At 40.1% G+C, this 18852-nt stretch overlaps 1 protein-coding gene across 2 annotated transcripts in view; it reads right to left on the bottom strand.

Moving 5' to 3' along the window:
• Positions 1–18852, bottom strand: part of ELAVL2 (ELAV like RNA binding protein 2) — an 84917-nt gene that overhangs the window by 27517 nt on the left and 38548 nt on the right. The window lies entirely within an intron of this gene.

Genomic DNA, 18852 nt, shown 5'->3' with positions numbered 1-18852 from the left:
TTTTTTTCCATGTTAGTTTGATTACAGCAGAGCAATTTCCACACCTGTCACCTTCATCATTCCCACTGTCTGCAGAAACTCTCCCTAGCACTGTTTCAAAAAAAATAAAATAAAATAAAAGCAACTTCAGTGAATGACTTTCTTCCTAAGACAGAAATGCTGATTTTCTGTGTTCTTAGTCATGCTCCAGGATGAAACTCATCTAAGCCACAACTTAGATTAAACTTTCTTACAAAGAAAGTTACTTCATGTAACACGCTCCCAATATATTCTTATTTCTAGAATATAGAAGATGAACAGAGGAATAGAAATGATTTCTGCACATGAGTTTCATTGTTTTTTACATAAAAAACATCTAGACCACAGCAAACAAAGACCATATTCGAGAAGTCATGGCTGTCATGCCCTCCACAAATGGAAAAAAGGAACACATTCCCATTTCTAGAAAAGGGAAAAAAAGATCTAAGGAAACTACAAGCCAATGAGCCTTATGCCTGTGCTTGGGAAGATCATGGAAGAGATTCTCCTGGAAACTGTGTTAAGGTACAGGAGGGATGAGCAGATGATCCAGGACAGCCAGCATGGCTTCATCAAGGGCAGATCATGTCTGACAAGTCTTATGGTCTACTATGGAGGAGTGACTGCACTGGTGGACAAAGGGAGGGCAACAACTATCATCTACCTGACTCCTGCAAGGTCTTTGACAGTCCTGCACCACAACACTCCTGCACCTTACCTCGAAAATGAGATATAGGTGTAATGGGTAGACTACTCAGTGGACAAAGAATTTGCTGAATGGCTGCAGTCAAAGTTGCTATTAATCGCTCTCTGTCCAGGAAGAGAGCTGCTGATGAGTGGTTTCCCCCAGGAGTCTGTCTTGGGATCAGCATTCTTCAACATCTTTATCAATGACATTAACAGTAGGATACAGTGTACCCTGTGCAAGTTTGCTGACGACACCACACTGAGTGGCGCAGCTACCACAACAAAAGGAAGGGATGTCATCCAAGGGGACATAGACAGGATTGAAAAGCAAGCACATAAGAACATAATGACATTCAACAAGGCCAAGTGCAAGCTGCTGCATTTGGGCCAGAGCAATCAGATGTGTACGGACAGAGATTAACTTACTGACAGTAGCCCTGTAAAGAACAACCTAGGGGGACTGATGGACAAAAAGTTGGACATAATCAGAAGCATGCTCATGAAATATGGAAGACCAATAGTATGCTGGGCTGCATCAAGAGTGGAGTGGGAGCATGGAGTGGGAATCACGGGAATCACCTCCCTCTGATCCACCCTCATGAGGTCCCATCTCTAGTACTGAATCCAGGCCTGGGGCCCCCAGCATAAGAAAGATGTGGAGCTATTGGAGGAGGTGCAAAGAAGGATCACAAAAGATTATCAGAGGACTGGAGAACCTCTCCTATGAAGGAAGACTGAGTGAATTGGGCTTACTCAGCCTGGAAAATAGAAGGTTCCTGGGAAAGTTCCATTTCAGCCTTCCAGTTTTTTTCCTTTTTTTTTTTTTTTTAATACAATATAGTAGCAATATGACAAGGGGAGAAACTGTTTTAAACTAAAATATAGGGGAGATTCAGGCTATATTGTACAAATACTACTTAGAGGGCAGTGAAGCATTGGAAAAGAGTGTCCAAAAGAGCTGTGGATGTCACAGCAATTCTTGGCAATTCTGTGTCAAAGAAACACATAAGCCCATGAGAAGATGAAGTCTGGCTAGCAACAAGCAACACAAAGCTGGAAGTCGAACCTCATCTCTTCCAGGGCTGCTGTTTGCTTCTGCTTTTGTTAAGGGAAAATGCATAAGGAGTTTTTTAGTTCATATACGAGTGGCTGAGTTCTAGAAAATCATTCCACAGAAACCAGAAGAAGTATTAATTCAAACAATCAACAGGTTTCCCAATTATTGCAAAGTATGTCCAAAATATGCTGGTTATTTTCCCTCTTTTTTGAAAATAAAAGTTGAGTTAGAAAGATAAGGATTCAGAAATTCAATTAAATGTTTTACAGCCACAAAAATTTACATTCTAAACCTGGCTAGCACTAATGGTATCTGTAAAAAGCCTACAAGAAATCTGATCTGACTATCCATTTCAGATGGGGGAAGAACAGCTATCTACTGCACACATTTCACTCTTTCCTTAACATGGAATTAGCTAGCAAGTATAATACAAATAGATTCTCATTCTGTGCAGAGACGTCTTTTCTTTAATGTTCAAACTTCTTGCTTTCAAAACAAGCTGAGAAACTAGGCACGTAGGCTGTCCACCACATAAAACATTTAGAAAAGGAACTTCAATATTCTGTAATTAAAATCACTAATTTATGTTGCCAGAAGCTAAAGATAAAACCAAGTAGCTTTGGACTTTTCCATCTGACTCTTCTTCATCAGCTAACTTCATACACCAGAGTAGAAGTCACCTGCAAATCATCTCACATTTGTTTCCAAGTCTAATAAGATGTTTAAAGTACACTTGTTGAAGTCCACAAGTGTATAAGAGACGAAAAAGTAAACCTACAGTTCTCCTTAAGTTAAATAATCCTTGGATTTAAACACAAATCAAAAACCATCTCTAGTGCCACTTTAGAATAAGGTCATCTGCATCTAGATCTTAACCTCAGAAGTGTTTCTTCCCAATTTGTGCATAATGGCACTGCCAGCAATTTGAAAAGCCACCAATGGCTCTTGGGGCTATCTTATTTCTTATTGTGAGTTACTACTTCTCCCACAAGGGAAAAATAATACCTTCAAGGAGGTTACTTTGCCCATTTCTGCAAATGTGTAATACTTGACACTACATGCTCAACTGCATCAAATGAGCTTCCTCACCTCAACAGTTCTTCACAGCTTAACATCTAAAAATCTGTTTCTGTATGTTTTGTACTGGATTTTATGCTCTGGACTAAACACAGAAACAGTATAAATGGTAATCCGTGGTGTAGGCTAAAACTAGCTAAAAGCTAAATAGAAATCACTTACAGTAGGAAAAGCCAAAGTGGAGAGATGATTAGAAGAAAAAAATCTGATAGAGCACTCCTAGAAACAAGGCTTCTTCCCAGGTATCTTTACAAGTAGTACCAAAAAAAGTAGAAAAAAAAAAAACCAAAGGAATGGGCAGCAAAGCTGTACAGAACTTTACTTCTTTACTTTCAGAGAAACAGAACTGGTGTGGAACTGACTCCTGTGGACCTCATCACCGCTCACCATACAAGGTAAACGCCACCACGAATTACTAAAGCCCTGTAATCACAATCACACACTATTACAGCATCACTGCAGTACTAATGAACAGGAAGATAAACAGCACCATGCATCCCCTTGAAGCACAGGTACATACAATATCTAAAGGAGCTTACTGCTGGGTTATTGAACCCTCAAAATCCACTGCAAGCCACCTCATTTCACTTGGCCACAGTTAACTACTTACACAAAGTTTTCTCATGAGCCTTGGGAAGAACAGACAAGGTTCCCTCATTACTACACAAGTTTCTCATAATGATTTAAGTAAGAAACAGGTGACATGAAAGAAAAAATAAGCCCTAGTGCTGTCCAACTATTACCCAGAAAAATGCTCATGCCTGAAGTACTCAACTGCATGAAACACCTAATGCATTCTGAGGTAAACCCCACTTTAAGGTTGAAAGACATTAGCTAGCACGACTTGTCTCAGAATTTGCTTTAGGTAGGAAAATTAGGAGCATACTGTCAAGGACAACAACAGAGCAATCCCTCTCTGCCCACTCCTTCCTGTCAAGTCTCACTTTAGGTCCACTATCAATGTGCATACAGCTCATTTCCAACTGAAGCGGAAACCTGACCACTTTTTTCTTGTACCACCTCCTATAGATTCTCATTTGTATATGCACACGCTTTTGACTTGCTATCAATTTAGAAACATTCTAACTATAAGATGAAGCAGAGTTTTAGATTCAAATAAAGTGTCCCCACTTTAAATTTGGAGGTGTCTTCTTGCTAATCATCATCTGCTGATCAGCAACAGTTTTAGGTTGGGTTGTGATCATCTGTCCAAGGCAACAGCATCTCCCAAGACCATCTATAAACCACTGCCTCTCACTAGTTTGACTCAAACCATTTGTACTGCTTCATCCAAGTCTTTGGTTCATCATTTCTAAACAGTAATTTTGAGTACACACGATCAAAGGAAAACTGAACAAAATTGAACTGAATACAAAATTATTCATCTCCATCCCCTTTTTCCAAAAAACCTGCATTAAAGTTCACTTACGTTAGAGTTGTGCAACCAGCTAAACCAGGACATTCAGCCCAACCACAGCAGGACAGCAATGAAGACACTTGTTATAGCCTCTCCTAGGAACTGGACTGCTGACAATAAGAAAAAGTACAAATCTTTTTTTTCTTTTTTTTTTTTTGGAAATGCGTTTTCCTCTGAAGCTTCACCAGAACTGCCAAGTAACAGCTACATTTCTTCTTGCTGTGTTTCCACAGAAGCACAGAAAAGAGCCCCCAGATCAGTCAACCTTCTTGATAAACAAATTTTTTTTTTTTTTAAACTGCAACAACTACTGTACTTAGAAAATCACTGCAAGCAAATGCAACAAAAGAGAACCTTCCTATGGAGGCAGATGTTTGCATAGCTCCTTCCTTCTACAGTGGGCAAAAGATGACAGTATTTTGTAACTTTATTTTAAGACAGTAGAAAAAAGTGTTCCTCTCACGTTTCAGCCCAAGAGCTACCACTTAGTTCCAGGAAGAACATACTTCTGAACCCTGTGGGCAGCTCAGAACAAGAAATACTATTTCAGACAAGTGCCAAAAGCAGCTTCTTCAACAGCTCTTAACGCTGCTGGACTGTATATGCAGTAAGAGAGCTCAATCATCTGAACTATGTAGTCCTGTTAACAAAATTTGCCTGAAAGTGCTCAAGTGTCATTTACAGTCTGTTACAGCTTACGAGAACAGCTTGAAACATTGACAAGGCTGAGCTTTAATAGATGCTAAGTGAGCCATTTTTAAAGCTACTTCTAAAATGCAGTTATAGCTGTATGATACAGAAATCCTCAAGAGGTCACAGACACAAAGTGAACTCAAGTGCTGCATTTTCAACAGTTAGCACTATTTTAACATTCATACAAAAGGATGTATACTGCATGATTGGTTGGAGAGCAGAAGATTAGCTTGGAGATTAGATTTCATGACTGACTAAAACATCCTGGTGAATTATAAGGCATTACTTTATCGTGCTCTGCTCTCAGGAGAGAAAGAGACTCCTAACAAAAATGCAGAAAGATGCCTCTGAATCTTGGCACACCCACCACACGAGGGAGTCCTTGGCTGCGTTGTTTCAGAGCGACCAAGCAGCAAATGTAAGTGCTGAACAAGCCACCTTTCCAGCCCTCCGTGACACTGTGAGAGCATCCAAGCTCTGACAATTCAAGCAGCAGCAAATACCTTCATGCATTTACTTTTCGTAAGAATAAAAAAAAATTAAGGTAAGGCAGGCTTAAAAAAAAAAAACAACTAGGATTCTAGTAGAGTGATTTTCCAGAAATCTCAAGACTGTTTTGACTTAGGCTAAGAAGTTCTATTGTGAAATACTGTAGTACAGGAACTTATCCATTAAGAACACAAATATCACACAAAACTTAATAACATTACATATTATTTGCATCAGTATTTGACATGTTAGAACATGTTACTGAAGCTAAGTAAAGCCTAGGAGCTGAAATTTTCAACAAAAAATACTGAAGAATTCTGACCGGGTGCTTTTTTTTTTTTTTTCTCTCATAACTGAACTTCAGTAATGAAAGTTACACCTTCAGTGCTTCACTCCTTCAAGACAGATTATCTGCTTGCTATCAGGACTGCTTATTTTCTAGTGAATACCATTTTTATGCCAAAGATTCTTAACTACGAATAACTTAGCTTAAATCCATGTTTTATTCTTGTGTACAAAGCTCAGCACTCACGATTCCCTGAAGTACTGTTAAAACAAGCCAATATCCTATCCTTTTAAACAGTAACAAGTCAAGCTAACAGCAACTTAACACTGGGCATGAGAGGCAGAAGAAAGCCTGAAGCTGTAAACACTGGTGTAAGAAGACTATTAGAAGAAACACCAAGGACGACACTGAAGTCTACATAGAAAGGCTCTCATTTTCTTGGACCTGCACTAGTTTAGACATATTCCAGAAGTTCAATACAGTGGAAATGCTGCATTGCCTGACATGCCAAAGCACAAGCAGTGTGGTTGTTCATGCAAATACCATGTGAAGATCAACCTAAAAACTGCCGTTAGTCACAGCCAACAACATCCTGAAGGCAAGCTAAAGGGGCCACAGGAAAGATCAGTGAGCAGGACATACAGCTACAAGTCCAACTTCAAGAGCACAAGCTTGATGAAAAGTTTCAGAAACAGGAGCATGAAATAGTCCAACTGAATCGTCTTGATTCACAGCTGAAGTCATCAGAATGCTCCACAATACACCAGGCAAATCCTTCTGAGTGACCAGGCCACAGAGCACTATGTGCCTCAACAACAGCATCACCCAGCCGATACGTAGCAGCTCCACTTCAAAAGTTACTGCATCAGCACTGTCAAAGGAGCAATTTAATCCACTGAGATCACCAGCATTATCATGACACTGAATAAGGCTAGGAGCACACACTGATGATGATGCAAGTTACTCAGCCATAATACTGTAACTAAAATTGTACTTCTCTACTGAGAAGAAGTAACAGATTAAGTACTGAATACCAGCACTACTGTCTTCTCACCATTTTCCTTCAGTAGCAATCACTATTCAAGTTTCACAGTCCTTTCAAGTTAGTATTAAAGTTTGAACTGAGTTATAATCAGCTTCTGCAAGATGAGAAAAACTGCAGGAGCCACTAAACAATTCCTGATTTAATAGGAATTTGTACTTGTAGATGGACTGTATTTACTGAACACTCACAGCTCTTACCACTGAGCTGGCAAGCTATGCAGCTACCAAGAAAACACTTGTAACCTGTGATTATTATTAGATTTCCATTTTTGATACTATGTTACCTCTTTTTCAGACATCTGGACCCTCAGCTATTGCTCTGAATCAAAAAAGAAATCAGAATGAATTACTGATTATCAAATACTGATCAACACATTTGACAGCTTATTCTGCCATACAGTACGACAACTATGTCTAACTAAACAGCCATCACCAGAGCTTTAAGTTAACAGACTTTTTTCAGGAACAGATGCAGAAGTTCCACTCTAGCCAGGTTCAACTCTTATCTTCTCGGCCTTACATCTCACAGTTTTTCCACATGTGAAGAAGGCTGCTATTCAAAACTATTCCTACAGACTTTGTTGTTTGTTGATGTCATACTCAAACGCAGAAGTGCAGCTCTGGTCCTTCCCACCACAGCAGGCAGAGAAAGTCACAGGTAGGAAGAAACCTTATCAAATAAGCACAGTAAGTCAGAATAGACAGTAATTGAACTTTACAAGCAGATACATTACGTTCAAATAGGAAATCTTGACCCAGAACAGTTTCAAGTAGGGACAAGTAGAAGCCCCTTATTATGTTATGGTGAAAATGTACCAGTTAGCTTGTTAAATTGATTAGCTTTTTAAAAGATAGTTTCACTTTGTTATTCTGCTTGTATTAACACTATATGCTGGCTGCTTCAGTACGTAATGGAACCACCATGAATCTGCAAAATCTCTGGCTGCATCATGTTGGTAACAGACAAATACTCTCTGTATTGATACTAGGACCATATAATCCACATTATGTCCTTTCAGACAAAGGGATTCAGGGTGAGCATGACATTAACACTAGTGCCCAAATTGAGCTAGAGTTCACTGAAAAACATCACAACTGCTATAAATACTTGGCACTAATCTCACAGCACAGCTACCCTGGAAGGCAGTGCTGGCCTACAAAAATTTCAAACTATTCAGGGTCTCTTAACAGACAAGTTTGCACAGGAATTAACATTTATTCCAAGTTACAGTTTAGAATCAGTAGAAAATACCACTATCTACAAGCAGTTAAAGAAGAATGAACAACCAGTGATAAGACACCTAACAGGTAGCTGGCTTGCAGCGGGGGGAAGCAGAGCTCTGCCAGAAGCACACAAGAATATCTCATGTCACTATAGAGGGACACAACTTCCAAGACCCCGTACTTTCATGGGTTTCTTGTACATTATTGTAATCTCTGTCAAGAGTGAGTTTAAGTTTGCTTACAGACAAGCACAGACGAAGCACACACTGCATTTATCCCAATCACAAAAACCAACTGCTGAATGGAACAGTTTTATGAAGGTAACATAAACAAAACCAGTGTCAATCCTGCAAAGCAGTGAAAAGTGAAGTCAAAACATGAAGAATCAAATGCTACTGAGTAATTTAAGTTAAACAAGTTACTTCATCTGCAAGTATGAGTTACTCTCAGGAGTACATGCTATGTAATAAATCATGTGGTTCATAATGGAAAAGCACAGTTAATGCCATTAAGTTATTTCCAGTTAATATCGAACAACAAGCATGCGGAATCAGAGTAAAGTCACCCATAATACACTACACTTGTTTTTAGTATATCCATTAGTACTGCTCATAAGGCTCGTCTGAAAGCTTCTACGGGATTATTCCTGCACTCCAAACAATAGGACAGTACTTCAACCACCAGCTAAGTAGACCGATTTTTCTGTACTTGTGGGAAGAACATGCAACAGCAAAGTTTAAAGTGATTACTACTGTCCTTCTGCTCCTACACTGGGTCCCGAGGCCTCAACAGGGCCCACAGTCTAATAGCAGTAGAGCTTAAAATACAAACTTACATTAAAATTTAAAAGCTAATACTAAGAACAGCTCTTCTTTCTCATCCACCCTTGTAGGAACAAAGAAAACTGAGAAAAAAAAAATCCAGTGCTTCACAGTTATGTAAGAAACTAAGACGAAAAAGAAACTTCAGAAAGAAACTAAGTCACCACATATAAATTGGTCTGCAATCCCATTTGTTTTCCATTTGTGCTTTAGTCACTGTCTGTTCTAGGCATCCTGCTTGCAAAATATTTTGCCATGCAATACCTTCTGTCCATACCCCTGTTCCAATCAGTTATTGTCAGGCTGTCAGCAACTACCAAGAACCACTGCCACCAAGTCAGCACACCACAAAACTGCAGCAACTTTCATCTGGCTTTTCCTCTACCTGACAAACTAGTCACCCACCTCAAGCACACTCAAAACCCTGTAGAAATATGTAGCACGTTAGACTCTCAACACCATACACATTGGGAATGAAGGCTGAGAAGGCAAAAAGAAGTGGGGAGTTACAGAAAATCAGCAAGCAACTTTTGGGAAGCGGTGAAATAGTAACCATCTGTTCTTGCGATGCTCCCTCTATGAGGTACCAGCACCACAAAGCAAACAACAGGAATTCCAGCTATTCTGTCTTACCATTCTCAATTTTTTTCCCAGAGAGATTTTTATTTTTGTGACAGGGACATCTGAGATTTCCTATCCTGTGAATGAACTAAGCAGCCACTTACCAGCCTAAGCCATTCTGTAGGAACACCATAGTATTCTTCTTCTCTTACCTTCTTCTGAGAGATAGAGAAAAGAACTTGCTTAGTTTGTCTCTTATCTTCACAGAGTACTTCAAAAAGGCAACATTTCTGGAGTCTTAGACTAAAAGTAATCACTATGGCTATTTTCTTCCCATTCTCCCATAATGTTAGTTTACAGGTCCTAGAATTAGTCAAGCATTAAGGTAAGAGAAAGATTTATGGCTGGAAAGTAAGCTTAATGCTTCAAAATGGTGACAAGATTCAAATTACCAGACCAGGTTCAAGTGAACCAAGAGATTATCTTGAAACAAAGAGCTGATGTGTGGGGAAACTAGAGTTCTGCAGTAGCAGTGACCAGAAAGGTTTCCAATAGAACAGCTCCATTCTTCCCCAGAAACCCATGTGAACAGTTTTGCATGGATGCAATACAAAAAAAAAAAAACCATAGAGGTTAGCAAGTTCCACAGGTTCTAGCAATTAGAGTCAAGCAGCCAGGCAGACAAGGCACTTTCTACTGCTCACATGGAAGGCAGATCTTTGTATTTATTACCAAAGGACTGCAGTATTAGTCAAGCAACCATAGACTTAACACTCACTAAGAGATCAATGTTTCATCCATGCTCTGCTGATAGTGGGCTCACCTTAGAGAAAATCCTTCGATTAACAGAATCTAATGCTTGTTTGGTCACATTAAATGCAGCACTGTGACAAGGTGTCTCCTCTTAGACACAGTACAACCAGAGAGCACTGAACAAGCAGATGCTGATTTAAATTTCTCATAATATCCCAGTGACTGTATACATAAGTAGAGTGAATTATAAACAATGCGATAAGAAATACTACTGCAGATAACACCTAACGTGAAAGCCCAACTTTTGATGCAACACATCCAATTTGCGACTTTGATCATAACATATCCAATTCCTTTTATGTTTTCCATTTTCAGCTGTGATCAGCCCAGAACCCTTCAAATTTATTACCACAGCTCTTCAACAAAAAAAAATATTTTAAAAATGCACAAGATTTTAGTATTAGGAACTGTTTCCATACAAACATTAACTGCAATCATACCAATGTTTTCTAGATATATTTAATTTTTCAGAACTGTAGTTCTAGGCATCTGCTGAGCTATGTGATGCATTTGCTATTTGTACTATCTATAACCAAATAGTAATTAGACAACACTTGCAAATATCTAGGAAATCAGAGTCTGCAGAGAGCAAAATGAAATATGTTCAGCACTGACCCACAGAGTATGTGATTCTGCACAAAGAAACCTCACCACAAAACTTGATATTTACTGCATGTGAGGCAAGTGAGAAACAGGTTTTTGAAAATCAGGCTTTTGCGAACTTGGTAACAGGGCAGCTGGATTGAATAACAATGGTCAACAATAACCTGTAAAAACTGTTTGTCATCTTTAGAAAGCTTGTCAGCAGAAAGTGATGCAGGAAAATAACTTAAGGAGGGGAACACCTGGCTCCTTCTAGCAAATGGAACAGTCAATTAACCAGCCTTAATTTCAACTACGCAAGTCAACAGCTGTGAGTTACTGCTCCAGACTAGATGCATCCTACCTCAGCTTCCAGACAATACAGGCTGGTGTATTGCACCATAAATGTAAGGTCAGTATACACACATTAGTAGCTTAAACATGATATTTTGAAAGAGGGCGAGAAAAACAGACTTGTCAACAGTAAGATTTCTTTAGAGAAAAGCACGTGAATTTTATAAGCCAATGATTATTACAATAAGAACACTATACACTCTTTGGAGACAAGAAAACTAGAAAATTCTCCCTGATTTATGACACTGATTTCAACCACTCGTATACCTGAGACTGAATTCCAGAATTTTTATTGTAGGTTACTACTCTTTGGCAAAAGCCTAAAAAATAAAAGGTCTGAAATCAGATATTCTACACTGAGGCAAAACCTAAAAATTTATCTTCCACACAGCCAAACATACATGGCAGTAAAGACAGAGGACATTAAAACTGAATGCCATTTTTGTAAGAATACTACATTTGTTGTGATTTTTCATCTACATTCAAGTTTCAGAAAAGGTAGTACAGCAAACTAAAATTTTTTAACTTCAGTGTTTAAGTGGCAGCTACTACTTCATCTTTTATTTCCTCAACAGCTGCTGAACCAGTCTGTCTTAAGGGAGCAGATACTCTTAACTTTTATTGCACTTCTAGCTTTTTTTAATCATTTAATATTACTTATGTGCTATCAAGTAAAAAGTTACATGCTGCACTTAAAAATGCAGAAGAACTAAAAAATACTAAAAAGCTGTAAGAATTTGGTCATATTGCTTTGTTGAGACCATGATCTCTGTACAACTGCAAACAACGTGCTAGTTTTACATTAAGTATGTATATACAACAGCTGCTGTGAAAACAGTGACTCCTGTTTTATGATGTTGGCACATCAGTGGTGGATGCTGGTGGTGTGACACTAAAGGTTGAACCTTCCCACTCAAACCTGTTTTACTTTTTACTGCTGTGCAACAGTTGACAGCAGAGGGGCAGTCTGACAGAACAGCATCTGACATACGAGAGTGGATAAAGTAAAGGTATGGGACTGAATTTCTTCATGTGGAACAAATGGTACACAATGTCATTTGTTGATGCTTGCTGAAGACCAACCAGTTGATGTGGGCATGGTGAGGAGGTGGGTAGTGTGCTTCAGCAGTGTGAACAATGGGTCACCTCCAGTGCTGCAGATTCCTTTAAAAGCATGGCATGCGGGCTACTGCTCATCACTGGTGAAAATGCATAGCTAATGGTAGCGACTAGTCTGAAAAATGATGTCTGGTACCCGAGAATTTGCTCTATCGAACCGCATTATTGTACTCATCTGCTGTAGTTCCCATGGAAATAAATGGGAGGTATTTTTGGAGTAACTTACAAACATCCACATTAGTCAAAGGGATCTGCGAGTTAACAATGATCCCTAAATATATGGGCACAATAACTCATTCCAGACAGATTCTTTCATCAGCAAGCTAAGTGAGGCTGATGTCTCATTTGTCAAATGGTGTCTTGTTAATGGCAGTCCCTACATGGAGACTTCATAATCTTTGGTAATATCATGTTTTAATTTCTTTACTTACAGAAAAACAGGTAAGTTGATCAGTTGCCAGGTGGCTTACCTCTTGTTTGGAACACTCTACATGCTTAGCTAATATGACAACACCAACATTTCACAGCAGTAAAGAACTGTGACTCAGCATACCAAGTTGTGCGTGTGAACTGCATGCTTGAATATGATGAGCAGCAAACTTCTGCATGCCAGCTTTCTCCTTCACAAGCAAAACCTCTAGATAAAATGGAATACAGAGCAAACTTCATAGTTCATTGTTGTATTAAAAGATATTAGCAGATCACAGCAGGGAGGTATGTTTGATACTGATATTATCTGCCAATGCATAGAGCGAGATTCGCATTTCTTGTTTTCTTTGTTAGTTAATGATTCATTGCTGTGGAAAGCTGTGACAACTGTGTTTGTACTGCTTACCCATTTATAAGTACAAAATTTCTTAGTATTCCTACACTGGAGTTGTCTTATTGGCTTGGAAAACAGATCTCAGTTCCAGCACACAACATGCCAAGTTTCACTTCCCGAGCAGAGTATGCATCCAATACTGATGTGGACCAACCTGCATTAGACAGCTGAAGGCAGAATCAGTGTTTTGCTCCTTCATCAATTCTCACTTGCTGTTCAGTTTGTATGAAAGTGCATTTAGATTTCTATACTTACAAACCTCTCATCAACTTAAGGTATTCACCAAGTATTTTGCACTCGTGGCAGCTCATTTACAATCAACTGTTTAAATACAAGAATTAGAGTAATTCTGAAATCCATGAGAAGACTTTTCCTAATAATCTCTGATCTGAATTGAAGAAACAAATGGAAAATTCACTCTAAGCATTCTGTATTAAACCTGAAGGTGAATGAGAACAGTGTTCTCAACCAAGCATCCACTAACACAAGATTATCTTACTATACTGCTTAAATCAGAAGTACTTCTTCCTATGCAGGTTAGAAATAGTTTCTCATCTGTAACAAACAACTTTTGGAACAAGACTAATGTCACGTTTATGCTCACAGCTAAGTATATTCTTCCAAGGCAAATATGATCCCTCTTTCTCCAAACAGATCCAAACACAACTGTCTTCAGCTCATTTAGCCCTCAACTGCAGATTACATTTAAATTAAAGGTCCTTCATGCCACTTTGTGCTACACAAAAGGCATCAGGCTTTCAAACAAAGCCTGCAATTAAGTTTTCCTGTTCTATTCCCAGGCAAAGAGTCATCTGATACTAAGTAGCAACACTGTGAGCTTCTAGCACAGAAAGCATCAAAGCCATCACTTAAGAAAGGATTATTTGCACATCCACCTGTAAGACCCAAAGGCTCATTTCTGTTAGCCTGCAGCAGCCTCACAATTGGGACAAGCACTAATCCCTAAGCAATTTAATGAAGAATGCTAAAGTGAACTCCCAACTGCAAGATGGATAAACAGCTTGAAAGGCCATCCCATAAAAAGGTGAAATACCACCTATATCCTTCTACTTTGAGAACAAAAAGTCAGGGAACTAAGAAAAGGAGCTTTTTGTTTGGAGGAACTGAAGTCAGTACCTACAGAGAAGATCAGTTTGCTTTTTGCACCAATCAGCCTTCAGCTGAAGATGGAAAGGTGTGTCATAAGCTCACCTTTCTTTGTCATCAGCTCTGTTTCCTTGACATCCCTAGGACTTCTGGTGATCACCATAGTGAAGAGTCTGGCGCGCAGTTTGGTAGCAAAGTCAAATAAGTAGGACTGAAAGTAATTTCTGTAGCTTGACCCATAACACTAGAATCTCTAATTTAATAATTATGCTACACTGACTTAAGAGCAAGTCATCTGCTATGGATTAGTGCTGATCATTAAGATCCAAAGGGTAGAAAAACTATCCTAATTCAAACACACAAAATCTAGTTAGACTCTCTAGCAGGAAAGCAAGTGCAGGGCTCTGAGCAGCCTTTCAGCTTGATCCATTTTGTGCCACTGAATAGTACCTGCCTTAGGAAGGCTCAATTGTCAAATGCCAACTGAAAAGGATCACCATGAGTACAAAGCCTAGTGAATTCACCAACATGGATCCATTCTTGCAGTTTTTTTTTTTTTAAAAGTCAGGCTCTTCAGGAAGGACTGCCTTCTTTTGTGGGAAATTTACTTCCAAATTTGTATGTATATAAACTATGTGTAATGTAGTCAGCAGAAGAAAAACATGACTTCAACAAAATCCCAGTTTTGCCATCTTCAAAATACAACATATCTCTAGGCCAAGAACACTTATTTCAAGAAGTTTGAGAATCTACCTCATGATAAAGAAGTGTATCTTATCAACAAAACCACCTATGGTTAGGAACACTGTGGCATTACCTACATTCAAGAGTAGCTAAAGCCAAGAACACCCCTTTATTTCACAACTCATTCCCATACCACGCATAACTTTTTGGATCCTGTTACAAGTGTTATCTCCAGTGTGTAACAATTACAAAAAGCATTCTCAAAAAGCAATGGGAGTTATTTAGAAGTAATATAAGTGTCATACGAATATTTTCACTCACTGCATGTTAGCAGACTATGAGGATTGCAGGTTAAAGTATTTTGTGATATCCAGAGGCCTGTAGCTACAGCCAGTCTTCAGTACTGTCTGAGCAGCACACTAGACAAAACACAGGAGAACTTTACCTTAGCCCGCTCCACTCATCCCTGGCAGATACAAGTGTAAGTGAACTAAACACTAAGGAGTATTCACACCCCACGTTTCATGGTGTTGGTTTTTTTGTTTTTTTTTGGGGGGGGAGGGTTTGTTTTTGCTTTTTAATGCTTTAATAGAATTATATTATTACAATATTATTATATTATTTTATAGGGCCCAGGACAAATTCTTCTTACTGCAGCACAGGCAAGGCAAAAAGTTGTCTGCTGTCGGAGTCCCGCTTAAGCATCACCTTTCCACCAGCAACACAACTTTTACCCGTACCAATGGGGGAAAAGCTGGAGAATTTCTATATTGCTAAAAGAGGAAGTAGACAATAAGGACAAGAAGAAAGCTTTCATTCGTGCCAAAGACAAGTCCTAGGGTCAGTGTCAGAGCTGCCAGGTTTTAGCCTTGGTCACCACGAGTCATGTACACATTTGGGGAACACATCTCCAAGCACACCCAAGGTACCAACATGCACACGAAAGAACTGATTGAAGCTACACACAATCTTTATCACCTAAAGCCTCTTCCTACCACTGCTGCCCTGGGAACACTCAGTCACAAGTAAGGCTATGCCATGTGGGGGAAATGCTAATGCTCCGCCACTATCTTCCAGTAGAGATAGTTTCAGTTACCCAAACCAAATAAGGAATAGCTTTAAGCACAGTATACTCTAGAGCTGCATCTAAGAAGTTCAGGTATGTTTTTGAAAGCTAGGTATTGGACAGCTCTGCAGAAAAAAAAAAAAAAAAGCCAGAAAATAGAGTGCCAAAGTCAATTTTTCTGAACAAAAATAATGAAATGTCAACATAAACTGTACATCAATGTTTTTTAATTTGACAGAGCTTGGAGTTCACAAATGGAAATGAGACAAACTGAACACTGCCAATGATCCTTTCATTTGGTTATTAAAGTGCAGGCATCCATCTGGTAGTTCTTTCAAAATTAAACAACTGGTCTAAACGCATGCACTCTGAGCACCAGCTGTTGGTAAAATGAAATACTAATCGACAGCATCACTCTGCTCTTCATGTTTGCATATTCTAAGACTGCACATGTCAATTCAAGAGCATACCCTAAAGAAATTGGTTTAAATGCTGCAACACAAAAGCTAAACTAATTAGTCCACTCTTCTCCCAAGGTAGAAGGTTAAATCCCTACATCTTTCAAAAAAGAAGTTTTGAATCAGCTATAGCTACCAGGCACAACTCTAATAATAGAGCAGAATAATTATATAAGGCTTATGTCAACAGTTTATGGGCTGGTCCGGCCCAGTTCCGTGACCAGCAGGGTGGAGGGATCTGCGGATCCGCGCCTCTGGGAAAGGGGAAGCAGGGGACCCCAAAATACTTGAAAACAACAGCACTGATCTGAGGTGGAACAAATGATTTTACTAAATATAGTATTAGTAAAATACAATGAGAGAGAGAGAGAGAGAAAGAGAGAGAGAGAGAGTCTGTTTAAATTGTATAGACCTCACCACAATGCTGGGGTGAGAAGTGCAGTCCAGTTGAGTGACTGAAGTACAGACGGCGAAGTGCAGATGGCGAAGCGCAGATAGCGAAGCGCAGATAGCGAAGAAAAGTGAAAGGACCTGCCCAGGAAATTCAGTTCCTAGGCATAAAGTGGCAAGATGGCCGTCGTCACATCCCGACAGATGTGATCGACAAAATCACTGCCATGTCTCCCCCCACTAGTAAGAAAGAGACACAATCGTTTCTGAGCGTAGTGGGTTTTTGGAGAATGCATGTTCCAAACTACAGCCTCATTGTAAGCCCACTTTATCAGGTGACACGGAAGAAGAATGATTTTGTGTGGGGTCCTGAGCAGCAGCAGGCTTTTGAGCAGATTAAACAGGAGATAGCTCATGCCGTGGCCCTGGGGCCAGTACGGATGGAACAGGATGTGAAGAACATCCTCTACACTGCTGCTGGAGAGAAAGGCCCCACTTGGAGTTTGTGGCAAAGAGCCTCAGGAGAGACCCGAGGCCGACCCTTGGGATTCTGGAGTCGAGCCTACAGGGGGTCGGAAGATGGCTACACTCCAACTGAGAAGGAGATCTTAGCTGCATATGAGGGGGTTCGGGCTGCTTCCAAAGTAGTCGGTACTGAAACACAGCTCCTTCTGGCACCTTGACTGCCAGTGTTGAACTGGATGTTCAAGGGAAAGGTTCCTTCCACCCATCATGCTACTGATGCCACTTGGAGTAAGTGGATTGCACTGATTACACAACGAGCACGGATGGGGAACCTCAGCCGTCCAGGAATCCTAGAAGTCATCACGGACTGGCCTGAAGGTAAAAAGTTTGGAACACCACCAGGAGAAGAAGTATCACGTGCTAAAGAAGCCCCACCATACAATGAACTACCAGAGAATGAAAAGAAATATGCCCTGTTCACAGATGGATCGTGTCGTATTGTGGGAAAGCATCGCAGATGGAAAGCTGCTGTATGGAGCCCCACACGACAAGTTGCAGAGGCCACTGAAGGGAAAGGAGAATCAAGCCAATTTGCAGAGGTAAAGGCTGTCCAACTGGCCTTAGATGTCGCTGAACGGGAGAGGTGGCCAATGCTCTATCTTTACACTGACTCATGGATGGTAGCAAATGCCTTATGGGGGTGGTTACAGCAGTGGGAGCAAAATAATTGGCAAAGAAAGGGCAAGCCTATTTGGGCTGCTGACCTATGGAAAGATATTGCTACCCGAACAAAAAATATGGTTATAAAGGTGCGCCATGTAGATGCTCATGTGCCCAAGAGTAGAGCTACAGAAGATCAGCGAAATAACCATCAGGTAGACCAAGCTGCCAGAATTGAGGTGGCTCAAATAGACCTGGACTGGCAGAACAAGGGTGAGTTATTTTTAGCTCAGTGGGTCCATGAGACCTCAGGTCATCAAGGAAGAGACGCAACATACAAATGGGCCAGAGACCGAGGGGTGGACTTAACTATGGATGCCATTGTACAAATCATTCATGACTGTGATACATGCGCCACAATTAAACAAGCTAAGAGGATGAAACCTCTGTGGGAGGAAGGGCGATGGCAAAAGTACAAATATGGGGAGGCATGGCAGGTTGATTATATCACCTTGCCACGATCTCGCAATGGTAAGCATTATGTGCTCACCATGGTGGAGGCAACAACCGGGTGGCTTGAAACATATGCAGTACCCCATGCTACTGCCCGAAACACCATACTGGGTCTGGAGAGGCAAATCCTGTGGCGACATGGCACCCCGGAAAGGATTGAGTCAGATAATGGGACTCATTTCAAAAATTCACTTGTGGATACTTGGGCCAGAGAACATGGCATTGAGTGGATTTATCATATCCCCTATCATGCACCAGCCTCTGGTAAGATCGAACACTACAACGGGTTGTTAAAAACGATGTTGAAAGCAATGGGTGGCGGAACATTTAAACACCTGAAAGACCCTGAGAGTCTAAACAGCTATTTAAGGCAGGAATGTTGCAGCTTGGGCAGTTCTGAGGAGGCACATATGATTTGGGGCCTGGCTAATGCTTATCGGGCCT

This window comes from Lagopus leucura, unplaced genomic scaffold (assembly GCF_019238085.1).
Source record: "Lagopus leucura isolate 7727_CA_CO unplaced genomic scaffold, USGS_WTPT01 Super-Scaffold_54, whole genome shotgun sequence".
Classification (NCBI taxonomy): Eukaryota; Metazoa; Chordata; class Aves; order Galliformes; family Phasianidae; genus Lagopus; species Lagopus leucura.
Note: the sequence above shows the minus strand (reverse complement) of the source record. Positions and strands in the feature narration are given on the sequence as shown.